The sequence below is a fragment of the Grus americana genome, chromosome 1 (assembly GCF_028858705.1).
Source record: "Grus americana isolate bGruAme1 chromosome 1, bGruAme1.mat, whole genome shotgun sequence".
Classification (NCBI taxonomy): Eukaryota; Metazoa; Chordata; class Aves; order Gruiformes; family Gruidae; genus Grus; species Grus americana.
This window is the reverse complement of record NC_072852.1, coordinates 165,822,033-165,849,333: the sequence shown is the minus strand read 5'-3', so window position 1 is coordinate 165,849,333 and position 27,301 is coordinate 165,822,033.

Sequence of the window (27,301 nt, the reverse complement as noted above, 5' to 3'; positions counted from 1 at the left end):
CAGGACAAAAACTGAGGGAAACAGAAGACAGCTAATTTAATAAAAAGTTACTGTAGGTGAGAAAAATTCAGAGACAGTTATCTTCTTTTCCTTTTCTTTCTGCATAGATTTAAAGTAACTTAGTGCCTAGTAAAGTTTTTCCTATGTTTTCCTGAGTGAGCCTTGCTTTGGCCTCCAATACTATCTCCCCTTTTAGCTCATCAGCTTCTTCAGACTCCCATTGCTCATACTTCAAAGTCCACTTTCTACATTCTTCACGCATCACCCTGTTTCTAAGACTCTGATATTCTGTTGCTGTAAGAGTCACAGAGGTTGGCAGATGAACACAACAAGAATCTTACAGTAGCACCACTCTTTCCTTAAGAGAGTCTGGAATAAAGCAGAAACTAAAAGCAAGCAATCCAAGTTGAGTAGAAAGTTATAATGCTTGGTCTGAGGGCTGTTGCCACACCAATAGAGTCAGACACTTGGGGGAACAATTTTACTCTGCTACATAATAGTTTCTTCAAGGAGGTGAACCAGGAAACTCCCCCAGTGATGGTGAGTATCTATTCTCTTCAGAGCATGCTGTGATAACAGAATCACAATTTGGAAGACTGATAAAAACCACAGGATGCATTAATTTGCCTGACAACTACATAAAATAAAACTGTGGGATTAAACAGCTTGTATTTTTTGTCATGTGGGGAGACAAAGTTCTTGTGGGTTTACCTTGATATTGTAAAACCAGAACCACCTTTAATTTGTCTTGCCCTATGCATCATTACTACCATCAGTTATTGTTCCTGTGTCCCTATTGTGTTGAGAAAAAGCAATTCCTTCCACTCAATAAGATGCTTCATTATGCTCACCATGTGCCCATAGTCAAAATTAACTTCACATTTCCACTGCATTTTCCAACTGCCTTGATCTAGTTTATAATGTCATCCACTTCGGCTTAAGTGGCTTTTCCAGAACTGTATTCTTATTTTAGAAAGTTTCTGAAGTTAAAATGTTTAAAAATAAGGTTTTTCACCTCAAAGAAAGAGCTTCAGCTGGAAGTCTCAATTCTTTGGTTCTCCTAAACAAAGAGTCTGGTGTCTGTGAATGCTTTCAGAAAGTGACTCAGGGGTCTAAGTTAAAAGCATGCATCTTTCCACTGAGATTTGAATTCAGAGGAAGAAACCACTCGGTGGGGTAGAGGGGGGAGGAGGGGTGGGGAAGTAGTATATCTAAACACTGATTTAAAGCACCTTTCTTTACCCATATGAGAAGCAAAATGCTGTATTCTCTTCTGAGCATCGGTATGCATTGTATAGAAAAGGCAGAAATGTCCATTTCACTACTTCAGTCCCAGAAAGTGGAAAGAGACTGGGAATGAAGCTGGTCAGTGTCTCTGAAAGACTTTAACACAGGAAAAGTGTTGAGCTTGCCAGGAAACAGTGTGAGGGCCTTGAGGGCACTAATAGGTCTTAATGCTCCTCCCTGGGGCCCCTGCCATGCTGCCCATGACCCAGGACCCCGTGTCAGCCCCCGCGGGGCCATCAGTTCCTGCCCCAGTGACATCGCAGCAGGACCAGTCTCCAGCTCTCCACAAGGGCTGTTGAGAGCCCTGCCCAGCCATGGGTCCCTCTGAACCAGGCCCACCTATGGGCTGGTGGCCCTGGCCCATCCCCATGGCTCTGTCCAGCCATCATGGGGCTGTGTCTGACCCTAGTTCCCCTCATATGGACTGATCCTGACCTCCACCTCCAGGCTGATGTCCCAGCCTGGTCTATGCCCATCTCTTTCCGCATGGAGGTTCATGATGCCTGGAACTGGGGCTGCCCCCTGTTCCCCGATCTCTAGCCTGCCCTGCTCCCTGGCTGGGGTAGTGGGATGGACCAAATTTGATGAGGCCCTTGGGGGCTCTTTTACCCTCTGCTGTTGCTGGTGTCCAGACCCCAGGGAGCTGCTGACCCATGGGGCACCCTGACACAGAGTCAGATCCTTTCATTTTCAAATTATTCCTAGGATAGTACTAGGAACTAGTACTTACTGGCTTTAGCATTCATTCTTCAGAGAAGAGCAATTTCTTTTCCATTCCCTGGTCTATATCCAAAACAAATTTTCACTCTTTGGACACAGGCTAAATGAGACACAGGTAACCTTGCTCACCTAATAAAAGTTGTTCCATTGTATAGTCATGCATGCAAGAGTCAAGGACCTTTGAACCCTGATGGTGTTACCTAAAAACCAGAGAAGAACTCCTTAACACTAAAGTACTATTAAAGAGCAGGCATTCTTACAGCGCCCGATGCACGGGGGATAGCTCTGCCTATCGTGCATACCCTAAAACAAAAGTTCATCCTTTATATACCTTAAAGACATGAATATTCATACATGTTCCAAGAAGTCTCCACCTCTCTGCCTATCTACTACATTTACATAATACTGGCATTGCAAAATTACACTATGCATGTGCGGGGGTCTCGGGTGGTCATTGGTGGTCATTTTGGGAGTTAGGCCCCCACTCCTTTTTCCTTTTTATGCTCTTGAGGACCGTTTCTTCTCTTTGGATGTTTCCCAACTCTGTTGTCTGGCCAAGCTGTTCTTCCTTATCAACCCTGTTTGGGCAATCCTGCCAGGATGTTTCTGTTCTCAAGGTTAGGATATCTTCTCCGTACACATTAATTACTCATAGGCCTTGTTAAATTCCAAGCTAATCATTGTTTGGTAAAAGAATTTCTCAACAATTTGGAAATTTTGGGCCATAAATATATTGCTAAATAAATGATGGTGAGGGACAACCATTCTTGGAACCCTGGTCCCAAAGACAGAAAGCATAAAGCTTAGGAACAAGCACAAAGTTTAGGAATGACTGCAATAGCATGTTTTTCCTGAAGAGAACAACTGAAAATAGTTTGAAATGGAATCTGTCTGAGCATGGAGAGATGGGGTTAGGAGAGCCAAAGTCCGTCTGCAGCTGAACCTGGCAAAGAACATGAAGAGCAAGATGAATGACTTCCACCAGTGCACCAGCAGCAAAAGGACCGTGGAAAACAGAGATCAGGTTGCCTAGTGACAAAGCACGTAGAAAAGGCGAAGGTATTCAAATCAGTTTTACCAGTAAAATTTGCCTTCAGGAATCCCAGACTCCTGCTACCAGATGGAAAGTCTGGATCTATGTAGACTTACGTTCAGTGGACGACCAGGCTTGGGAAGTTAAACAAATTGTATATACACAAGCCTATGGGACATAATGGGATACACTCATGAGTATAGATGGAGCTGGCCTGCTCTTGATTATCTAGGAAAGGTCATGGTGACTGGGGGACATTCCATAAGAAGTGATTAGATTCTTTCAGGTTAGACTTCAGTTAGTTTAAAGCTGAATGTTGAAAAATTCTAGGTATATAGGTTATAAAAATGTAATGAGGTTAACTGCATAGAACCAAACACTAACTAGAGCAATAATGTTACTATCATAAATTTGTATGTAACTGGTGATTAATAGCTTAAATTAATTGTAAATGAATTCATTAAAATCTGCTATTTTGCATTTCATCTACTGCGTATCAAGTGAGCATTCCCAGAATATTCAAGTCAATTAATTCTTAGTTAATACTTTATTTTGCTTTTTACAGATTATGAAAGGCAGTAAAACTTATTTTTCAAAATAAATACTTTAAAAAGATGTCTTCCTTGCTATTGAATTGTTAGTATAAAGAAGGGAACAAACTGAAGTATGGAAATTAAATAAGAAAAAACAAAAAAATTTAAAGGAAATTCTGAACATTCCAAAGCTGATGAAAAGTAATGCTTATTTTTGATATTAAGATTGTATTGACTAAAAAGACTCAGGTTCAGATCCTGTGTCACACTGCGATTCACTTTTAATTACTCTATGTAGTGTAATGAAAGAAAGGAACCTCTATTTATAGATAAAGATAAGTCTTCAGGCTTAATACGTTTTCTCTCTGCTTTGTGCTCTTTTACTGCAAGATTCCCAAAATACTTCAAGATTAGATGATAGTGCCTGAGATTAATTTCAGTTAGATTCAGTTAGATTTCAGTTAGAATCTACTTCAGTAGATTTCACTATGAAAATAATACACTTGAAGGTGTCTGTTGAAGAAACATGCAATCTCATCATCATTTTTAATGCCTAACCTGAAGAAGCTAAGGCAGTGGGGTATTTTTAGGGATATTCTTTCATTTTACTTTTTTTTTTTTTCCCTAAAAGTAGGAAGTTTTATAATAAGTATATTCTAATAATTCAAGTAGTTTTAGCAATTGTCAAATTACCTATTCTTCCCCCTCAAACATAAGCACATTGCCCAAATTATTGTTTTTTAAAAAAAAAAAACCAACCACCCCAAGTGTTAATTCCACACTATGGATTAGGAATGAGCTTTCTGTAATATGTTCATTTCAGTTCCTCTTCAAATCTGTGATTAGATCTATGAATTGTAATTGCAACTAGCAATTAATTTCATAATTATTTACTCCACACGAGGACTCAATATAGTAATAATCGGCAAGTGTTCAGGCTGTGTTCAACTATTACTTGAAAGATTCAAAGCAAAGTATGGGGTCTGTTTTTATCTGTAAGTGGCAATATTTCTGCAGATATCCTATTAGGTATGTCAGGTATCCTATTAGGTATACCTTTCTTAGAAACAGTGTATACAACATAAAGGGAAAAAAAATCATATCTAGAGAAAATTTAATGTATTACAACCCTTACAGGTCTGCAAAGCTGTTAAACCTCATCTTAGTAGTGGGAGCTATGAAAAAAACATCCCTAGGAACTGATATAACTGATTTCTTCAGGAAGTGGTATATGTTTATTTAAAATGGTTGATTATCTTGGGAACAGGATACATTTTAAGGTAAAGAAAATTAAAATAAACCATATAAATAAATTGTGAAAGTACTGTACTGAATCATGACTTAAAACATAAACACAGTTTCAGCAACATAACAAAAAGACTGGAAGTGAAAGGCAACAGTCAGCCATTTTATATCTTCCAGTTATACATATAGCTCACAGCTGAACATCCCAACTGAGGAGATGCTGAAAGATCCATCACTTTCGATAACTCAATGTAGATCAGAGACACTGTTGAACTACAGGCCAAATAATCCCTGGGAAAGAAAAATAGAGTAAATGTTTCATAATTGGTCTTACAAATTTAAGGATGTAAAAAGAATGATGGTCCTGGCATTCATAAATTAAAGAAAATATTTAACAATTTTTAAGATATAACATTTCCAAATCCCCCCTAATTGTTTTTTTATAAATGTTTTAGTTTTATGCAAAGACTGCATTTAGAATGTTACAGTCGTTTATTATATAGCATACAAATGGAAATGAAACTAAGAATCATATAGCAACTCTTGCAGAAAACCAAATGACAGTCCAAAAATAATGAAACATTCTGCATATTTGAAGGTATAATATTTCATGTTGCTAATTTATGGTTACCTACTTATATTTCAAATTCATCAAAATCATATCTATAAACTTTTTGATTTGACAAATGTGCTAATGTATTCGGATGCTTTTCAGACACTGTTAAGCAAAAAGATGTTCCACTTCTATGTTAATGATTAGCAATACCAAATGTAGCATTAAAAGAATTGATGCATTTGTAAAATTGTTCCTGTGTGAGTTACTGATAAGAACCTGTGAAATAACTACTAAATATAAATTCTCCTCCTGAACTGTTCCAAACAATACAGCCACATAATATTTTTATTTATCGTGATTGGACAAAATGGGAGAGGATCAGAGATCTTTATACACAACCTTCTAAATTGCTGTCACTACATTAATGTATGTTATTGCATGCTTCTAGGCATTCCTTTGTTCTCCTTGATTTTCTGTCACTTGATTGTCTATCTCTTATTTCTACTCTTCATGGTGATTCTGAGTCTATTTAGTTTATTTTTTGCTTGCCATTTTCTCAACTTAATGAAATGATCCAATAAAGAGAATCTACCTTTTTCAGTATAAAACACAGATTAGACTATGAAAGACATGGTATGATTAATGTATGATGGAGCACAGCTGGCCAGTAATACTCGAACTGGATACTAGGGTATCTGCAGACATCCTTTGTGACACAATAATAAAAGAGAATTTTAGCCTATAACTTGCACAACACAGCTGCCCCATGATATTCAAGTCACTGCATGGTTTGATCAAGATTAAATGTCTAGACAGTTTATTGCTTACATTGCCATCATTAGAATGTAATATTTCCTTCTTCAGAATCTGTAGTTAAGTGGAAGGAGAAAGTCACTGCATATTTTCTTAATCTTCATTAAAGATTAAGCAATCAATTCCTTTATTCATTGGAATTTCAAATGACTTCCCTGGATGAGAAAGAAGATGCAACCTGTTACTGGCACTTGTGAAATTTTATACAGGAACAGGAACCAGGTGTTTGCAACTTGAAAAAGAATGAGGGGTTATGGCTAACCTCAAGATGAATATTAGCCAAAAATACCACCCTCTTGGGGGGTGGGGGAAGACCAAAATCCTATTGCAAACTGAAGTTATGACAGTGAATTATTTCATTCTATTCAGCCCCAGCTAGGCCCTGTGTTTGAGAAAAGATGGGATCTATTCTGAGATGGCTCAGAAGAGAATAAAAAGCATGATTTGGAAGGCTAAGAAACATGAGGTGACATGAGGCCTATGAGTCAAAGCTTAAGAGATTTGACAACTTTAGAGTGGTGGTTTTAAACATATGATCTGCAGATCAAGGAGAGAGGTTTTTGCTGAGCACTTAGAATATAAAAGACATAAAAAGCAAGCCTAGTATTGATAGGCTTATATTAGCTGTATAAAAAACTTCATTTCCATTGGAAAATGTTACTGATCCACCAATTGAAAATATTTGAAAGTTTTTGGCTTGGGGCAGCAAAAAGTTTGAAATAAGTTTGCTTATCCTCATAGCATTTGTGGTAGAGGTCTACTTTTTCAGTTGCCATGGTGATACAAGGAGTAGAAAATCTGAATTTTGGAAGCCTATGCCTTTAAACAGCTCTTGGGTCCCACTCCTTTTGGCTTCCAGAAAAAATCAGAATGTTTCAGAAAAAAAAAAAAAAAAGAACTTCTGAAAGTAAAGTTTCTTGTACTTCAGAAAACACCTGCAACTTCGGCTCTTTCATTACTGTTCCTCTGTTAGTCAGCCACTACAAGAGGAATCAACAGGTTGCAGTTCTAGGACTCCTGAATGAGTTGCTTGAACCTTTAAAATTGCATATGTGAGATTGAAAGGTTGCTTCACATTCCTCATTCATCAAAGTTTCCAAAGTCATAGGTTTGTATGGGGATATTACTCATTTGAGCTGTGAAACAGATAATCAAGCTTATTATTTCTTAACACAACACCTTGATTTCTGTTATAGGCAGTACAGCCAGGGAAGCTCACTACACCTAGGGAAACTCAGTTACAGGGAATTTTAACAGTCATATTTTCAAAGTTTATGTGACCTTCATCAGTTTTAATTTTGTTTATGCTTGAAACTGCTTTTGAATGTATAAAGCTGAAGCCATGAGCCCCAGTTTTTGAAAATCAGGTTCTAATAATTTTCTGTGTCGCTCAGAGCGAGTATGGAGGGTAGAATTGTCTTGTTTCTTCCTTCCTCCTGACTTCTCTGAGGATCTAACATGAATTAATTTACATTCTCCATTTTTGAAGAATTTCATCTTAAGTGTGAAGGCATACAGTTCATCAAAAGAGCTCTAGTACCCTTAGGTTGGGATTCTAGAACTGCTCTCAAGTCTATATACTCCTGCCCTCAAGCTGAAATGCAGAGATGAATGGAGAAAGAGTCTGACAGAAACAATTAAATTATATTTACTTAAAAAAATGAGAAAATGTATATATAACTTCAAAATTACTACCAAAAAATGTATTTGTTGCACTTAATTTTATGCATGCATACAACTATGTACTACTACCATTCTTTACACAATATGTTGTTTAAATTGTACTTTCTTCAGGGTGGTGATTTGTCATCTTCAATATTGTGAAATGCAGCATTTAATCATTCTGTGCCATAAGCATAATAAATGGGGAGCTAATATGAGAAGTGGTATTGCTGCTTAAGCAAGAGAATACTAAAAGTAGTCATTTATTTGTTGTGTAAATTGAGAGCATTATACATCAGAACTGCTGTAGTAAAATCTCCATAGACTAGAGAAATCAAATAGATAAGTATTCTAATGCTACATTTGATCACTGTGAATGCAAATATCTATGCCATCATCTAACAAAGCATAAGTTAACATGATTCTGTATGATTTTAATTTAATTTCTCCCCATTTTCAGTTTAATGCAAAACTTTCAGATTTATATGAAACAATTTAGGATCTACTGGGGAATTTATTTCTGTCAATTTACAAAAATTTTGGAGTTCACAACAAACTGCACTCTGGAGAGGAATAGAAAGCAGTAAAGACTTCAAAAATACTTTCTGTTGGGTATCATAAAATTCATTATCATTATAAATGCACACACTGTGCTAAAAAGAAATTTAATTTCTTACAAAATTCCCATAATATAGATTTGTGTCACAATGGGGTATACGCTATTTTAAATTCTGTGAGTTTTCATGATCGCTCTAGTTAGCATAGATAGCTGTACTATTTTGATTGAAAAAGAACCAGTACTTGAATATCTAGAAATCTTTGGGACTATTCACACATTTTTCAGAATCAATATTTACACTATACTTAATTTAGCATATGGGTCAGCTATAACCATTAGGTTTCCCCATTGGTACTACCTTCTGACAGGAATCGGTAGAATACATTATTTACTAGAATTTACCTGGGAGAAATGAGCTTATATGTAAATGTAGGAATGCTTGAAATGTTATCTACTTTTGACAATTGAAAGCTAGATCAAAACATTTGTAACATAATGGAATATTTTCTTCTGTTGGGATGGAGAATTTATATAGCTTTTTTCTTCGTTTTTTCTTTTTTCTCCACTTCCCTCTCCCAACAAAAATGGATGCACTGAAATACTACAGAAAGGACAGGTTTGCTTTTTTCAGTTATAGGCTAGTATAAAATGAAGGAAAGTCCTTAACTATTTTTTTTTTTCTCATAAGATTTAGCTTATTTTTTTCAGGCTATAGCATTTACATAGGGTTTGGCTATTTACTGGATGTGAATCAAAATGTCGTTCTTTTTGATGTTTAATCTTTGCTAGCATGAAGCCCAAACGAGGAGGTGGGACAGTTATTGCTATGCCATATAAAAGAATTTGTTCTCTCTTTTATCTATATTATCTCTGTGGTTTCTAGTAAAGATCTACAAGATCCAAAGTGACCTCTCCACTTACATCCTCCTTCCATCTTCTGGCCCTTGTCCCTGCCTGTTACTCCATTTCTTCCAACTTCAACACCATGACTTCTCGAGCCCTGCTGTCCTTTCTCCTGTTTCTTTTCCTAACAATATAAGCATAGCGTAATATCCAGCGGCTTCTGAAAGTCAACCCTTCATTCCCCCTTTCTTTTCTGTAGCACTTCTTCCCTTCATCGGTGAACTCCTTGAACTCATAGATTATAGCAATTGCCTCAAGTTCCTTTCCTCTCATTCCAACATAGATCCTCTCCAATTTGACTTTTATTGTGCACCAAGGATACGATAACATCAATGCCTACAATGACCTCTCCATGTCAAGTCTCAGGGCCTTTGCTCCATACTTGAACTCTGCTGTTTTTATCATGACTGATCATACATTCCTTTTCAAAATCATGCCTTGCCTTTGCAACTCTGTCCTCTCCTCACCATTTAACTATTCTGACTTGAACATGTAACAGATGGGCCACAAGTGGGAAAGAAAAGGAACTGTACTGGACTTGTAACAATCTGTTAACTACAAATACAGATCTTTTCTGAAAAAGACCCTGTCGTGTTGCAATGTGAAGTTCTTAATGTAAGCAACAAAGGCCTGCTTCTCCATGGCTTCTATAGTTCTGTCATCTTCAGCAGATTTATATTCCACTTCTCTTTTCATAGTTTTTTTTTTTTTTTTTTTGAGTTGAGAGTGGCAAAGGCAGCCAACAGCATACTATCACCCTGTTCAGGGGTTTTTTTGGGGGGGTTTAGATGTACAGATAGCCCTAAAGCACCACCTTGTGAGACAATGTAGAAGGGTTGCACTACTATAACCTTTCTGTGAGGCTTCTGAAGCAAACAGAATTTAAGGTGCATGGGAAAAAATAATCCACTTCCTTGTAGCTAAGTATATATATATAAAACTAGTCCCCTAAACCACAATGAGTTCATCATTTGGACTGGGATGATCAGTGAGGTCCTATAACTTTAGTGTTTTATTAATTATAGCTGATTCCTAGTTTTGAACTCAGTGAGTATCACCATAAGCTTCTATAAGTATTTTAGGATGCTGTCAAGACAGTTCAAGTTCTTCCCAACTTTAAAGAATTGATAAGAGAATGTTAATATGAAATATATGAAACATAAAAGCTCTGTGAAATCAGAAATAGTGTGGATTTGAGCTTCAAATATTTTTCACAACATTACTTCAGAATTTCTTTGGTATTTTGAACATTATCAGGTTGCATTTAGAAAGATAATATGACACTTCAAAAACAAGAAAATTTTATTCCAATTAATTATTTTACCTGTAATCCAGGAAACACATTTAGGGCTCCAGCTGAAGAAATAAAACTTGACTGATCTTTTATACCCTGGAAAAGATGACTTATTTGCTCTTCTGAAAAATTGGATTCATTCTAATTATTATATAGACATATTATAATCATTTTCATAAAAGTTCTGAAGAGAAACAAAACTCAGCTGCCAGAAAATGGGAGGGATAACATGGAATAGTGTTTTAAAGATCTGCAGTATTTATCATCGTATTCAACTTTTCACTTACAAAATCACAATGCGGCCTGGTTTTCTAAGAAGTAAGGTATTTAGCATAAATATTAGTTTAACTCTAATTTGGAGCGCTATGAGTATATAATACACCATAAAATATGACAAGAAAGAAGGGAGAATGGCACAGGAATTAAGACGACAAATAAAATATGCTATCCAACAAGATTATTTTGCACAGTAGAAATAAGTCTGATTTTTAGTTTAAAATGTTGACTAAGTATTACTTGCTGTTGGAAATACTGTCAAAACATCAACGAGTGTCTAGATCTTTCTTAGGCGCTAGTCGCCATAACATGTAGGCACAAGAGTAAAAAATCTGGAATAGCATAAAGCCAAATCCTTACTGAGTCCCATTTGTATCTCCCTCATCCCCAGTTTTGCAAGTACAAAAAACTACTCTTACACTTGGCGATTGTATCAGCCTCTTTTCCACTCTTCCTTTTCTATGTTTCTGTCCATAGCACTCCTTAAAATGTATTGTCTCCCTTCTACTCCCAGGAGCTGATCTACTGGTCATGCTTGCTGCACACAGGAATAAAACACTGTGTAACGAAACACCTGTTGGGAAAAGAAATGTCAGTTGCAAAAAAACCCCCAACAAATTCCCCCCCCCAAAAAAAACCACCCACCACAAAAAAGCTGCTATTTTGTCCTTGGAAATACTGCCTCCAATGATAGGTAGACTCCTAACTCTGGAGGCATATCATAACTGTAAAGCTGTAACAACAGCCAGAAAGAGCTAACTGAAAGCAGTTCTAGTTTTATTTGCTAGTTCAAAGAGGCGTCAACACAGCATTGTAAAATATAAATAAGTAGTAAAGACTGATTCCCTTAAATGAATATGACTTTCAGAACAAGGTTAAAAATGGAGACATCATAACTATCAAGCTGGCACCTGAACAATGCTTTAATTCCACATTGATGAAATTCAATAACATGGAAGAAGCAGAAAACATAAATTAAAAAATGGGCTCTATTTCAGCTCTTCAAAGGGTTATGTAGCACATCTTAGGGCATTTTGTTTCTTTCATTACTCTTTGTTTGTATGAGTAGATTTTATTGACACTCTCCTCAGACACTGTCTATGTGAAATCCTCATTTATTTTTATACTAATGAACTAAACTGGTAGGGACATTCTTCTGACTCAGATACCAAATGATAAGACTTAGCCATAAATGTACAGTTAAATGTGTTATCTTTTGGGACAGAATAGCTGCATTCAAGCTGCTTGCTTCTGTTTTGTGCTAACTGCTCAACTTTACCTGGGAATTATTGAGGACATTAAATTGTCCAGGACTAAAATCATTCCAGGAACCATAGTAACAGTTTAACTGCATAGACAGTTGTATTCTACTGCCTCATAGTACTTAATTTACCAGTATAGCTAAAAACCACATGATCATCATCTTGACTGCATTAACCTGATGAACAGAAAAATGCATTTCAGTGTTGATCACTGAACCTGTGGGATGCTTCGATGCAATGGAGAATTGAAGCTTAGCATCTGCACTGACTGTACTTCTCTGGTTGCCAGATTCTGAAATGTGACTTTTTTTGTCAGCTCTCAGTTGCCGTCCTTTTGTTTGTTTGCCTCTCACGGTGGTTGCAACCATCCCTGAATCTGGCAGAGCCTTGAGACATATTTAGCTTGACTTAGTTCTTCATTTGCTTATACATTTACTTCTCTTTCATGTTTGTTATAGTCAAATATACAATACATTTTGGGACATTAACTGCTGATTGCCTTGTCAGATAGTAGTAGAAATAAGACCAGCAAAAAAACCCATAGTTAAACAACAACAACAGAAACTGTTTCATTTATCACAGTCTTATTCTTGTTAAGTTGCTGTGAGTAACCAGTTTTGTCTTTTAAGGTGGGAATGTATGATAAACAAAAAATTTCAGAAAGTTTTTTTTTTTTTCTTCAAAGACAAAACAACCCTGAACCTTCAATTGTTGTATGGCATGGACTGCTAGTGAAACAGATAAAGAAAAGACACACACATGACAAAGATAAACAAGTTTCTGTGACGTGAAAGACTGCTTAAAACAATTATAATTTGAGTTAACATTTGTTTAATGTTAGTAGTTTTTGTGAACTACTTACATTTTTTATAAAGAACACAATTTGCATGAATATTCTACTTCAGTTTTTCCAGAAAGGGTGCAAGTATTGCCTGGTCTTTCCTATAACTATCTGGTCTATTTCCCCTAACAGATGAATTTATTTTAGGGTAGAACAGAATATTTCAATTGGAAGTGACCTACAAGGATCATCTAGTTCAACTACCTGACCACTTCAGACACGACCAAAAATTAAAGCATGTTGTTAAGGGCATTGTCTGAATGTCTCTTAAACACTGACAGGGTTAGGGCATTGATAACCTCCGTAGCAAGCTTGTTCCAGGGTTTGACAACCCTCTTGGTAAAGAAATGCTTCCTCATGTCAAGTCTGAACCTCCCCTGGCGCAGCTTTGAACCATTCCCACGTGTCCTGGCACTGGACACCAGGGAGAAGAGCTCAGCACCTCCCTCTCCACTGCCCCTCCTCAGGACGCTGCAGAGAGCAATGAGGTCACCCCTCAGCCTCCTTTTCTCCAAACTAGACAAGCCCAAAGTCCTCAGCCACACCTCACAGGACATGCCTTCAGCCCTGTCACCAGCTCTGTTGCCCTCCTCTGGACACATTCAAGGACCTTCACATCCTTCTTAAACTGTGGGCCCCAGAACTGCACGCAGCACTCCAGGTGAGGCCGCACCAATGCTGAGTACAGCAGGACAATCACCTCTCTTGACCAGCTGGTTACGCTGTGTTTGATGCACCCCCATGACGCGGTTTGCCCTCTTGGCTGCCAGGGCACACTGCTGGCTCATGTTGAGCTGCTGCCGCTGACCAGCACCCCCAGGTCCCTTTCTGCAGGGCTGCTCTCCAGCCACTCCTCTCCCAATTTATGCTTGTGCCCAGTGTTACTCCGTCCCAGGTGCAGAATCTGGCATTTGGACTTATTAAATAGACTGGAGTATTGGGCAGTGCTTAATGGGATGAAATTTAGGTCCCTCTGCAAGGCATCTTGTACCTCAAGAGGGTCAACAGCACCTCCCAGTTTGATATCATCAGCAAACTTGCTAATGTGTTGTCCCACCTCACTCAGGGGGTGAGGGTGAGGTTAACCTTTTAATTCTCTGCAAGGTAATCAGAAGTAATGACAATTACTTTCGAGGTTCAAACCAATCATAAATTTACTTAAAACTCAGTGGAACTACAAAAAATAGTGGCTTGCCAAAAGTCATAACAACACTTAAAACTTAGCAGAACTATGAAAGGTAAGGGTTTAGCAAAACATGTGACGATATTACCCTAATGTGCCGAAAATTAAGTTAGAGACAGAGTGACAGAGAGGAAAAGAAGGAGAGAAAGAAAAGAGAGAGAGAAAAAAGATATCACCACCCTTGGATCCAGCAATGTTTTCTGCTCATAGTTGTAGTCTTCAGGTGGTGGGCGTACACCAAAAACTTATGTTTCCACTTTTTATAACCCAGTGTGCCCGCCCCATAGGCAGGGGTCTGTCATCACTGAGCAGGCACAGTATGTGCTCAGGAATGTTCAGAAATGTTCTAGAAATGAGTCGGTGGGTTGTGGGGGTCCTGGGGGTCTCACTGCCTCCCCTCCCCCCTTTCAGGGCTGACCAAGTGAGTGGTGATCTGTCACAGGCACATGGTGCACAGGGCACAGATGGTCTTTGTGTTTCAGGAATAGAGGAGTGGTCTCACAAGACGTTATCCTGCCTCCGCAGGCTCCGTTCTTGTTCAACACTCCCTGGTGTCCTGGTTCTGGCAAGGATAGAGTTAATTTCACAAAGAGCCAGGACAGGTGACCCAAGCTGGCCGGGGGCTATTCCATACCATGTGACATCATGCTCACCATAAAAGGGGGCTAGTCGGGCAGGGGCGGGTTCGGTGTGGCTCCGGGACAGGCTGAGCGTTCGGTTGGTCGGTCGGTCGGTCCTCGGATCGGTAAATTGTTCTTTGTTATCACCCATTGTGAATATCTGTTATCAGTACTGTTGTTGATTGTTTCCCTCTCCCTTGCTGTCCCAGTAAACTGCCCTTATCCCAACCCTCGAGGCTTTGCCGTTGTTTTTCCATTCTCCTCCCCAGCCTGCCAGGGGAGGGGTGAGTGAGTGGTGCGTGGCACCCAGCTACCGGCTGGGGCTAAACCACATCACCTGGTCATCATCAGCCCATCCCTGTCCATGTCAAGATGGGTGTTTATGACATTCACTTGTTATCAGGGCCTTACATGTGTATTGAACTCCTGCATCCAGATCATTGATAATATATTGAACAGGACTGGCCCTAGGACTGAGTCCTAGAAACACCACTGGTGACCAGTCACCAGCCAGATGTAGTCTCATTCACAACAACCCTTTGAGCTCTGCCCTTCAGCCAGTTCTTCACCCAGTGCACCATGAATCTGCTCATCCCACAGTTGGACAGCTTGTCCAGAAGGGTGCTGTGAGCAACAGTATCAAAAGCCTTACTAAAATCCAGAAAAACTACATCCACTGCCTTCCCATCATCGACTAGGTGGATGACCTTATCATAAAAGGATATCAAATTAAACAGGACTTTCCTCCTGTGAACCCATGTGCCTGATGATTGTATTAGTCTTTAAATGCCTTTCAGTAGTACCGAGTATAATCTTTTCCATATTTTTTTCCAGGAACTGAGGTTAGACTGACAGGTCTGTAGTTCCCTGGGTCTTCCCTCACACCCTTCCTGTAAGTTGGAATAATATTGGCTAGCTTCCAGTCAGCAGGGATCTCCGCAGACTCCCAAGACCTTTGGTAGATGATCGAGAGGGGTCCTGCCATAACATCCGCTAGCTCCTTCAGCATTCTGGGATGAATCCATCAGGCCCCATGGACTTGTGAACATTCAGCTGAGACAGCTGGTCCCTTAACAATTTCAGTGTCCACAAAACGAAAGTCACTGTTCCCATACTTGTGGTCCTCCAACTCAGGGGACCAGACAGCCCAAGGTCTGTCAATTTTATGAAAGACTGAGGCAAAAAACTCACTGAATGCTTTTGCTTTTTCTTCATCTCTATTAGATGACCATCTTCATTAAGTATTAGTCTAATGTTTTCTTTAGACGTCCTCTTGTTATTAACGTACTTAAAAAGGCCCTTGTTATTTGACACAACACTGGCCACCTTCAACCCTAATTGAGCTTTGGCCTTTCCTGTCTTCTCCCTACATATATGAACCATATCTCTGTAATCTTCCTGCGAAGCCTCACCTCACTTCCAGAGATCACACACTTTTTTTTCCCTCTTGAGCTCCACGAGGAGTTCCCTGTTCAACCAACCTTCTTGCTTGACTTTTGACATAGTGGAATTGCCTGCTCCTGTGCTTCTAAAAGGTGGTTCTTAAAGACTGAACAGCACTTGTGGACTCCTAAACTCTTAAAGGGAGATTCCCAGGGTACTCTATTAATAGCTCCCTGAACAGGTTAAAGTTTGCTCTCTTGTAGTCCAGGTTAGCAACTCTGCTGTCTTTTTTTCTCATTACACTGAAATTTTTAAACTCAACCATTTCATGTTCACTGTGGCCAAAACAGCCACCTACCATCACATCCCCCACAAGTCCTTCAGCACAATCAGCAAGTCTAGAAGGGCATCTTTCCTCGTTGGCTCACTAAGTACTTGTGACAAGAAGTTATCTCCTACAAACTTTAAAAATTTCCAAGACCTGCTTATCACAGCACTATGATATTCCCAGTTGAAATCCCCCATAAGGACAAGGACTACTGATCCAGAGATTTCTCCTAATTGCCTATAGAATAACTCATCAGTGCTTATATCCTGGCTCGACAATGGGTAGTAGAAACCCACTACAACATCTCCTTTATTTTGCATCCCCTAATCCTCACCCAGAGGCTCTCAACCACATCATCACTAACTGCAAGGGCTGTAAAACCAAACCTCTCCCTTAGGTATAGTGCAACACCTCCACCTCGCCTGCCCTGCTTATCCCTCCTAAACAGCCTGCAGCCCTCCATTCCAGCACTCCAACTGTGGGACTCGTTCCACCAAGTCTTGCTAATACCAATGATATCATAGCTCTGGGAGCTGACCAATGCTTCCAGTTCATCCTGTTTGTTTCTCATACTGCATGCACTGGTGTACAAGCATTTCAGATACACTCCTGAGTCCTCCATGCTCCCAGGAGCAGTGTAAATATTCCCACTAGCATTGCCACCCTCAGATGATGCAGTGCCAACCTTTGGCTTACCTTCTGCAGTCCTGCTGGTATCCTCCTTCCTGAGGAAAACACTGCCTGTGCTCCTGAATTATTTAGCATTCTTCCCAGGGCTCTGAAATCTCTTTTGGTCAATCTCAGACTCTTTGTTGTGACATAATTAGTACCCATGTCAAAGAGCAGGAATAGATAGTAGTCTGAAGGTTGTACTAGGCTCCTCAGTCTTGTTGAGATGTCCCCAATTTGGGCCCCAGGAAGGCAGCAAACTTCCCTGAAAAGAGGGCCCAGACTGCAAGCAGATGCTTCCCTTTGGCACAGGAGGGAATAACCAATGACCATAACTCACTGTTGTTTCTTCTTGGTGCTGGTCTTAATGCAGATTTTGTTGTGAGGGGTTGGTCTCTGATCTTGGCAAGACTGCTTGCACAGGTACCTCCTCTGTCTCATTATGCACTTCATCTACTGTACCCAGGGCCTCATATCTGTTCTGAAAGGGTACCTTAGAAGGTAAGGAGGGGTTTCTCTTACTGGTCTGTGCTGTAACCTTCTTCCACCCTTCCTTATACCTTGTGATGCTGCCTTACTCCTGGCACAGAAGGGACCCTGGACCTGCCTCCACAGTGGCCACACTGAGTTGGCTTGCATTCATCAGCGATGGCAGAGAAAGACTCCCTCTCAGACTCTCGAATACTCCTCAATCTGCCCACCTCCTCCTACAGTTTGTCCACCAAGCAAAGCAGTTTATCACCTCCCACAGGCTTGCTTGCAATCACTTTCCACCTCTAGAAATATCCCTTCACACATCCCACAGCTGGAAACCTGAGTGGTGGCAAGCTTGAAAAGGAGCTCCATCTGTGTGGCTGCATTGGCTCTGCCAGGTGCTAGACACTCAGGAGAAGCAAAGGACAGTGCTTTTTAGTAAGTGGTCACCATACTGCCATGTGCTTGTCCACTGGGAAATATATATGCTCTTCCACTGCAATCAGCTGGGCTGATGGTTTTAGCTTGTTAAATTCTCCCTTGCTGCCAGGTGCAGGCTCTACCCTTTGCTATCTCATCCAATCCACGGGTCCAGGGTTGGTTGCTCAGGGAATGCCTCCTGTTCCGACAGGTCTCTACTTGCTCATGTGTCTCCCTTGTGGCACCCTGCCACTGCTTGGTGCTGCTGGTGCTCCTTGCGCTGCTCTGGCGTCCGCTGCAATCAGCAATAATATTCTGATTTAAAAGCTTCTGCATAGAATAATGTCATTCACACTATTTTTATACATTAGATAATGCACTATTATTGGATTTAAAACATATAAAAACCAACTCTGTACACAAAAGCCTCTTTAAAAGTTTTTTTTTTTTCTTTTCAGGATTCACTATGAAAATTCCACAGAGTTCACTAAAAATGGGGTTTTTTTAGAGCAATAATTTAATCTAAATCTAGACAGTATCCAATTAAAATCCCAGTTCTGCCAAAATATAAACCCATGAATCACTTTGTTAGTGCTTAAGGGTAAAGGTACTCCAGAGACTTTCTCCGGTACTTCTCTAGCCAGTTTGCACCAGCTGTTCATTAGGGTTGAGATTTAAGCCTTCTACTTTGCATAGGATTTCTTATAGCACGAAAGACGATACATTGCTTAGGTTATTTTCTGCCTGAAGACATGTATTTCCTGAGTTTTCTAAGTTTTATGTTACTGAGTATCTAGCATCAGTCAAATACAGTAAACAAAAAGACTTTGAATCAAGCTGACCTGACTCTTAAAGGATGAAAGAAAGTGTGATTTACATTAGTAAACACTTTTTAATCAACTTCAGTTATGCTGATATTTTTTTAGTATTATTATTATTTTTGCTGCAGTCAAACACAAAATGTATTGGATGTTAGAGTTGGTAATAGGGGTTATTTTGGAAGAAGAAGCAGCTGTGTAGTGTGAAAAAAGGCATTATGCTAATTCAATTAATTAAAACCAGAATGCAAGTACACATCATTAACCATGACCAAATTATGTTGGCAGTAGATTCATTCAGTTTTTTGAATCATATGTATCCAGCAAAATCAGCTACTACAAAGAAAATAATTTCTATGACACAGATATACAGAAGAATAGGTCGTTTCAGCATTTATGAAAAAAGAAAAAGAAATACATGAAGGTTTCAACAATGAAGTTATTTGCACATTAAATTTTTCTTTAGTAATAGTAAATTATGATACAAACCACAGAAAATCAATTATGCTTAGGGGAGGGAAAGAACTTAGTGGCATGAAATACCAGTAAAGTATTTTGATTAGCATCTGAATAGACAAAAAAAAAAAAGTTAGAAATATTAGAAAAAGTCACTAACATAAATAATCAAAGTAAAGAAACTATTTAAGGAAAAAATGCAAGTACATCGTCATGATAAAGAATGGTAAATAGAACCTTTGTAGATTGGATGCTATGTGGTGAAAATTGAAAAAGTTTCAGAAAACTCTTCTATAATATCAGTAACATTAGAAATTTAGAAATGGATATTGCTTAATCTTTCAGTATATGAACAGCTATGATTACTTTTCTATCTTAATGAAATTGGATCTGTGAGTGGATTTCTTTTTAAATATATCAGTAGAATAAATATCCAGACACAAAAAGTTATTTCAGCTAATTCCAGCTAAAAAAAAAGGAAACTAACCAAATTTAAATTTAGGCTAGAAACTGAAAAAAATAATATATATATATTCAACCACCAGAAAACTGAGGCTATGAAGCAGTTTTCTAAATGGTATAGTGGATGTAAACTATTTCATTCACTTTAGGATTTCATTTGTGGAGATTATGAATAGGTAACATGTTACAGCTGATTTTGCTAGCAAGTGAATACTTTTATTACATTTCTTTCTAAATGGGCTTGGGTTTTATCTGTGGGTTTTGTTTTGGTTGAAAAAAAACTATTTTGTCAATAATGTAGAAGTAATGAAGCTCCTTTCAAAACATTCAAAACATGCTAAAAGAGTAAGTTCATACATTAAAATTTACGATAGGCAGGAAGAAAAGTGCAAAGTACAATTCAGAGTTACATGCACCAATATTTAGGTGTACAAGGCATGAAAACATCAAACACATTTTTACTGAACTTTCATTTAAAGAAAGCACTCAACAGGGATTACAGAGACTCTTCTGTTCATATTAAATATGATGCAAGATTCATCTGTTATGAATTTATATCCTTTTAAATTCCAGCTTTAATATGAACAAGTCAATAATGTTAATAATTCATTTAGAAGTATTAGTATTAATTAAAACTTTCTCTGTATAGAAGCTTAGTTATTGCCTCTTTTTTATCTTTTTGTGCTCTATTCAACCCTCTGTCTGAGGTTCGCAACATTACTTCATGATAAGAGTGTACATTGAAAAAATATCCTGCATTAAATCTTGTCTGTATCATAAGCCTCAAAACTGCAGTTTTTATTTATAAAAGTGCCTATTTGGGCTTAGAAAATGTATTATCCTACTTCTGCATTTCTCAACAGTAACACAAAGCCTCTTCCAAAAACTGTTTCAAGTTTTGTTTCTCCCTAATTCCAGTCAAACCTTGAAATCTGGGACTTAATGCAATTATTATTATTTAAAAGGTTTTTATAAATTGAGCTATTTCTTGGTCAAACACAAGTTTCATATTCTCTTCAGATAATGTCTCTTTTCCTCTCCAGAGAGCTTTAAGAAGCAGAGGAGGGAAGAATTTAGAGTAAATTACTCAATAATTGATTATATAAATATACAGTATCCTGATTTTTCCAAGTGTAGCCTTCTGTAACAGTTCTCAAAGAATGTATTGAGGCCATATGCCCGATATATATTCCTTATATCTTAAAACTGCATGAGTTAGTGATTTGGGACAAGCAAAAAAAGTTTATTTTTAAAACATTTTTGTGTTTTATATTTTTACACGTTAGCTGTGAGGTTGAAATTTTGCTCATTGGAATAATTACAAATTGGCTATGACTAGTTTTTAACAGCTACGTAGCCTAGAGGAAACATTAAGAAAAAAAAAAAAAGAAACTATTTTGGATGACATATTTATATTTAGCATGATATCTTATGGTAAGAATGTGATTTGATCTTTTAGTATGGTGTTAAAAAAATTTGGATCCAGTCTGAATTCCTCACCATATCACGTATGAAGACAAGATCTCACATCTAAAACATATATGTAATTTATTTTATATTGCTTTATTTCATTTATCCACACCTCAGATGGACATTTTAAGATGATATAGATTTGATTATCTTGATATTTCATATCTGAAAGAAAAGGAAAATATATTTGCAAAGAGCATGAATGAATGTAGAAATAATTTCTATATATATGAGATAAATACCATTGTTTAGTATTTGATTTATGTCCATCTGTATCGTGGTTTTACCCCAGCCGGCAGCTGAGCACCATGCAGCCGCTCGCTCACTCCCCCACATTGGGATGGGGGAGAGAATCGGAAAAGTTAAAGTGAGAAAACTCGTGGGTTGAGATAAAGACAGTTTAATAGGTAAAGCAAAAGCCGTGCACGCAACCAAAGCAAGACAAGGAATTCATTCCCCACTTCCCATGGGCAGGCAGGTGTTCAGCCATCTCCAGGAAAGCAGGGCTCTGTCACGTGTAACGGTTACTTGGGAAGACAAACGCCATCACTTTGAATGCCATCACACCCCCCTCTTCCTCTTCCCCAAGCCTCTTACAAACTGAGCATGACGTCATATGGTATGGAATATCCCTTTGGTCAGCTGGGGTCAGCTGTCCCGGCTGTGTCCCCTCCCAACTCCTTGTGCACCCCCAGCCATCCCAATGGCAGGGTGGTGTGAGAAGCAGAAAAGGCCTTGGCTCTGTGTAAGCGCTGCTCAAGAGCAACAAAACCACCTCTATATTATCAACACTGTTTCCAGCACAAATCTAAAACAGAGCCCCATACTAGCTACTATGAACAAAATTAACCCTCTCAGCTGAAACCAGGACAATCTGATTAAAAGTGACAGGAATCCTTTAAATAATGCAAGTTTAATTTATAACCTTGAAAGTCAGTAGGTTCCTGTGCCTCTAACATGCGGTTCTTCCTTCTTTTTATTCATATTGTGTTAAGCAATTAAATGAATCAAAATGAATACACACATTATATTATGTATTTAAATTAAAACCCCTCTTCTATAGTTTATACAAATCATAAATACCGTATTTAATTTACCATGCTTTTGCTGCACTTTGCAAACAGAGCTGTAATATGCTTCTGTGATGAAAGAAAAAGAAACTAATTTATATGTGGAGTAAATCACCACTGGTACTTTATAATTAATAGAGGCAATGATTTAAAAACAAACAAACAAACAATAATAAAGAAAACAAACCAACCAAACAACCCAAAAAACCCACAAACCCCACAAACCACCAAGAAATGTAACCAACTCCCTTAGGATTATTCATAAATAACTTTTCAAAAAGATCTCAAGGATATAATTTTGTATAGTTACCCTTTGGTGGAGGTATGTATCACTGTTATTATTTATCTTAAAATTACTCTTGCTTTTGTCAGCCATTTCTCGAACCCTGTTGCCTGTTTTCATTTAGAGAATTTCTCTCATGAAAAAGTAATTTGGAAGTGTGAATATTCATTAAAAGTGTATTTCGAAGTAACACTACCAACAGAGCAGTACAGAAATGCATTCCTTGTTCGGGAATATCTTTAAGATATATGTAAGTTGTTACCTCACAAGAAAATCAGCTAAAAGTGAAATATGGGGAAATTTAAAAAAGGAGGAAGAACGGAGATCTTATGGTTATGTGTTCTTTATTATCCATAGTCCATCCCAATACACTTCCCCTAAAAAAAATCTTTCTTCTCCCTCTTACTGTGTTGGTTTCTGGATACCTTCCTTGTTTCCCTTTTGATCTTTTCTGATTACATCACTTCAGTGATCTTGTTCAGCTCTTGAGAATATATCTGAGTTATTTCAGCTTCTTTAGTTTCTACATTTGCCTTCCTAACCCTTTTGTTTGTCGTTGTTTCTTTGTTTTGCTTTTCTAACTTTTTCCTATTCCCCTACACATGGAAACCATCCTGTGTTAAAGTTCCTCTTTTGACCAGACCCCTTCTGGATAAAGTCTGCGCATCATACTGTCACTCCTTCTTTCTTAATCTGATCAGGTTAAGTTCACTTTAACTCAGATATATTGTTTTCATAACTTCACTTGAACCCATAGGTAATTGGATACTGAGTTACCTGGAATCCTTCATCAAAATTGAATGTCTATCAAAATAAGTAGGTTAATTATACTGTATTTTATAACCCTTCTGTAGAAAAATCAGTGGGAAAAGTACTAGATCTACTTACCAATATGTTCCTATTGATCAAAAGCTGTCTTCAGGGAAATGCCTTTAATTATTAAATTTGGGATTCCCCTTCAATAAGGTTTCCAAAATCCGAGCATTCCATTTTAATATCATCATCTTGACACTTTGCTTAATCATGCTAGTCAATTTCAATGTGAATCTTATTGTATGGAAAATTGTTTGTCTGCATTCTTAATTGCCAGTATAATTAAAACTTCAAGTATACCAGGAAGAGAAAGCTCAGAGCAGAGGGAATTAGTTCCTAAAATAAAACCAAAGGTCTTTATATTCTATGTACCATTGCAAATACTTAAGTAAATTTACTGTCAGAAGCACAAAAAAATGTGGGTCAGGATTTTAACTTCCTTTAAAAAAGCTCCATTAGCTATGGGGTTTTAACCTAGGAAATGCGGATGAATAAATACAATTAGATTCCTTCTTCTTCAAACTACATATTGATTTATTATTTCATTTTTTTCAAAATGAACTAAAAATAAAAGCATTACAGAATTTATTGCAAGACCATAAAGGAATAAAAAAGTAAATACCATTACTGAGAGGGACACAGCAAATTTCTAAAGAATGGTACTAGCATGTTCCAAATATTCCTTCTGTTCTCTGTTGATAAGACAAAACTCTTAAGTCACAAAGCTCTAGTAGTGCTTTTTCACCTTTTAATAAAGTGGAACAAAGAAGCTTTCAGAATAGAGGAACAAAGCAACAAAGAGCTATGGAGACATTAGAAATACAGCATTTCAAAATGAGATTTCATGCCCAGAAAAACCCTTCATTTTGGAATGTTTTCTTGACAGATTTCTTTTGGTCATATAAAGGTGGTATGTCCGAATGAAACAAAAAATAGATTTTTTTTTTCTCCCTCAAGCTTTAAATAAACTACTATCACAAGCAATATTAGAGAACACAGACTTAACCTACTCCGTTTGAAATGAGGCTGAATAGAAGTAAATAGAATAATCTCCACTAATGTGCTTGAGATGGAAGATAATGTCAGAGAAAAGGACACAATCCCTGAAAATCCTCATATGTTAAATAGGAGGCTGAGTCTTTAGAACCCCATTAAGGGACTGAACTGCGTTTTTCAGAACAGCATCCCTGCCTCTTCCCTGCTTTGTGATCCCATACCATAGGCACACAGGGTGAGCAGATCTGTGAGCTTTTCAAATATTTCACATGGCACACAATTTAGGGAGCAGGAGAGAGTTACCGGGCAGTAGTTCCTTTGTGTTAACCTGATCAATAATTGTGCCACAGCCACGTGGTACAAGCATGCATCCGTCATGGGACTGAATTTCCATCATCATCACCTGCCCTGATGCATAGACCAAGATTTCAGTTTTTTGAAGAGGTCCAATGTACAAAATACATGTGTAAGTGTAAGCGTTAGAATACGCATATGAATAACTGAACACAAATATAAACGTAGTGCTAATTTGTATCTATCCACAGTCTGATGTAGGAAGAGAACATCCTTAAAAATTATTAGGAACTTCCCCGTATGCAATCTTTTTGTCTCATTTTCTAATGGAATTTTCCTTTTGTGCACCCTGAATTATTCAGATATTCCTCTCTTGGAGAAGAGCTGGAAGAAACTGAAATATATACTCAAAACAGGAGAGAGGGTTTTTTTTCTAAGATTGGGTTTAATTTGCTGTGATTCTATACTTTGCCTATGTACCTAAAGATTGTAGACAGATATATTTGTATAAAACATTGCATCCATGTTGCTGAATTGTCTCTCTGCATTCATTAAACATGAGGCAATATTAAGGGGTACTATTGTTCCATGTGTTGCATTTAAAAGACCTGGCACAAGAAAATTCTCTGAAACAAAGATTTGACCATATAAGTAGTTTTCCCTAAATAAACCTAAATAAGAACTGAAAAATAAGGATTTTTGTCCCTAAACACGCTGAATTTTGAAACACTTTTGCTGTCATGACTCTCTGATTTATCTAAATGTTATGCTAAACATTTTCACATTTTGAAGGGTTTGGTGAATTTTTCATAAAGATACTACACTGTTCTATAATCTTCTGAATTTTCATGTAAAAAAATAGAAAAGTGTAATCTCTGCAGTAGTTAAGCAACAGATTTTAGGGATTCATTGGAAGTTTACATGATTCTCCATCTTTTTCACAGAAACTCAATGAAATGAAAAAAAGCAGCCAACCATGTTAAGAGGACTATGTTATGCCAGTAAACAGTGTTACATAACATTAGCCTGGAGCTATGTGAGCTTCAAAATATAGATGCATTTAGCTTTCTAAGACTTTTGCAAAAAGAAGTTTAAGTTTCTCAAATGTAAAAGCTTCTACTATTGCCTGACACTGAAAATGTCTTTTTCTTTTTTCTTTTCTTTTTTTTTTTTTTTTCTTCTGGCAGAAAACAGAAGTTTGATATAAGTTCTAAGTTTGCTATATTGACATAATACCATCTAATAAAACCTTACCTTCACTTTTCTATGTATTTTTATGGACTACAAGATAACTTGCATATTTAAGGTTGTTATAGGTCCTTGAAAAAAGAATGCAAGCATGAGATATTTATTTGTAAATATAGTTCTTGGAAAATAATATACAGATTAATTTAGAAAGGGGAGGAGAATGGAAAGGGAATAGTTCTGTTTTTAACAGAACATTTAAAAATGAGAAGGAGGAACATGGGGAATTCTTGGTGTTTGTGATCAACAAAGACACAAGCAAAGAAAAAAAAGTAGGTGAGGTCTATTACTGTTTTCTCATAAATTTCCTTATTCAGTCTTAGAAGAAAAGCACTTTTTTATCATTCCTTATCATTGTCTTATGACAAACTAAAGTAAACAAGTTATCCATTAATTTGACAATAAATTTGTCAGTGTTACAGGTAACATATACACAAAAGAAAAATGTTGCTTCTGTATTTCTTCCCTCACCCTGATAACTTCAGAAATATATTTTTTAACTCCATCTTGAAGTCATTTAATTGGTTCATTAAGACTAGAAGCTACGCAATAAAAATAGGGTCAAATAGAGAGACAGAAGAAATACCATAGTGTTTCTCAGGTAAAGAATAACATTAAATGTACTACTAAGACTAATTTCTGCAGTTCTTTTCAAATACTTTATTTAAATCAATCTTATATGTATGTAAGGAGAGAATCTAAATTTGATTGCAATGAGTAATCAGTAAACTATAACAATAAACGTAGTAAAATTATATGTTAAAAAGGTAACCAGTTACACAAATATTGTCAAAGGAATCAAATTTTGAACATGATAGTAATAAAATAATTTTACAATTTTTCAGAATGTCAAGTTCATCCAGCAAATGTAGTATACAGCTATACCTTGATTCAAATTCATTATTTAAGAATTCCTCACATTTTGAGTTTTACTGTCTATTCTTCTACCCACAGAGTTTTTTCTTACCAAACTGTACAAAGCACATATCCATGCTAAGTTACTATACTTCTTTCTAGGCTTCAGATTTCTATTGAATTGAACAACTGTGCTTTGATCTCTTGGCAACTGGTCTTTTTAACTTAATTTTCTTGCTGGTTTTTTTTTGGTTGGTTGGTTGGGGGTTTTTTGGGTTGGTTTTTTTTTTTTTTACTTTCAGCCTCAGGCTCACGAGGAAGTTCCCTTTTACTTTTTTAAGAGCAAGGCCTTAATGCTTCATTTTTAATTAGCTTATATTTAATGATTCTCCAGATGTTGAATTTGTTTTTATTTATATATTTGTATTTCCCTCATGATTTTAATGCAAATTGCTTCAGGCTATTGGCATATTATTGA